Raw genomic sequence first — 1,482 nt, 5'->3', positions numbered from 1 at the left:
GTACTCTAATACAAAACATAATATACAATGTATTGTAATATATAAAATATAATCCTAATCTATTTTAGAATTCCCACTTCCCTTTTTCAAGGTCCAACCCTTTTGGAAAATGCAAATCAGGACTTTCAGGGACCATAAAAATATAAAATCTGGGGACAAAGTTCTTCCCAACCCGACTCCAGAGGAACCTTCCGGTCCTTCCTGCTCCGGTAAGAAATTCCCGGTGGGAAAAATCCATGAATTCACTTCTAGAAATTGATTCATCTGGAATAAGTTGATTTTTTATTGGGAGTAAATTGATATTTTTTAACTGGAGTAAATTGATTTTTTAAGTGGAATAAATGGAATAAAATAAAACACCCGGGACCTTCTTTTCCTTGAGAAGCCCAATCCCTCCATCCATAAATTCCTGGATGTTTTTCCCTGTTATTTCATCCCTCGATTCTCTTGTTCTTTTCCGTGGAAGGTGTGCAGGGGCTGAAGGAATTCCGGGAGAATCCGGGACATCGATGGATTCCCGGGTCTGCTGGTTGACGTTGCTCCCAGTCCTGACATTCCAACACGGATCCCACCTGGCCACAGGTGAAGACAATTCCACTTGGAATACATTTGGGATATATTTGGGATGTAAAACACCCGATTTCTGCTGAAAGCCCTTAAAAAACCTTGGAAAAGCTTCTTTATCCAGAGGGTGGTCGGGGCTGGAAGAGGCTCCCCAGGGAATCGGTTTTCCCCCCATTTTTCCGTGATTTTTCCCACCAGAACGATCCAAGGTTTGGAACACCGCGGGATAAATCCCGGAATCTCAGACCCCGCGAGCGTTCCCGTGTCGTTGTCCCAGTTCTCTGGATTCCTCTCCCTGCTGTGGTTCCGTTGGATAACGGGAACAACCCCCCTGTTTGTCCCCAAACAGGTCGGTCCGGGAGCTCTCCCGGAATTCCCGTCGTCGGGATCGTCGGGGGGCGGGTGGTCCTGCCCTGCCGGGTGACCCTGGACCCCGTTCCCGAGGTTTTCTCCGTCCGCTGGGAATTCCACGATGGTTCCCGAAGGATCCCCGTGGGCAGTTTCGATGGGAAGAGCCGAGAGGAGGAGTGGGCCGGGAGGTTCTGGGGCCGGGGGGAGTTTTTCCCCCGGGAATTCTGGGCCGGGAATGTGTCCCTGGGATTGAGGAACGTCGGGATCTCCGACCAAGGGTCCTACACCTGCCACGTGTCGGTCCAGGACGTGTCCCGGGAGGCGTCGGTGGAGCTGCAAGTGGCAGGTGGGAATCCTGGGATCCTTTTATTCCTTCTTTTAAAAAAAAAAAAAAATGGGGCAAAATTTTTATGGTTATTTTATTCTGGTGCATTTTTATGCATTTGAAATAAATTTTTATATTTTATATTTTTGGGTTCTATGGTTTTTATATATTTTATTTTTTGTATTTGATATTTTTGTGTTGTATATTTATTTTCTATAAATATGATGCCATGGGTATATAAT

This window comes from Manacus vitellinus, unplaced genomic scaffold, assembly GCF_001715985.3.
Source record: "Manacus vitellinus isolate BGI_N305 unplaced genomic scaffold, ASM171598v3 scaffold_177_pilon, whole genome shotgun sequence".
In the NCBI taxonomy this organism is placed as follows: domain Eukaryota; kingdom Metazoa; phylum Chordata; class Aves; order Passeriformes; family Pipridae; genus Manacus; species Manacus vitellinus.
Note: the sequence above shows the minus strand (reverse complement) of the source record.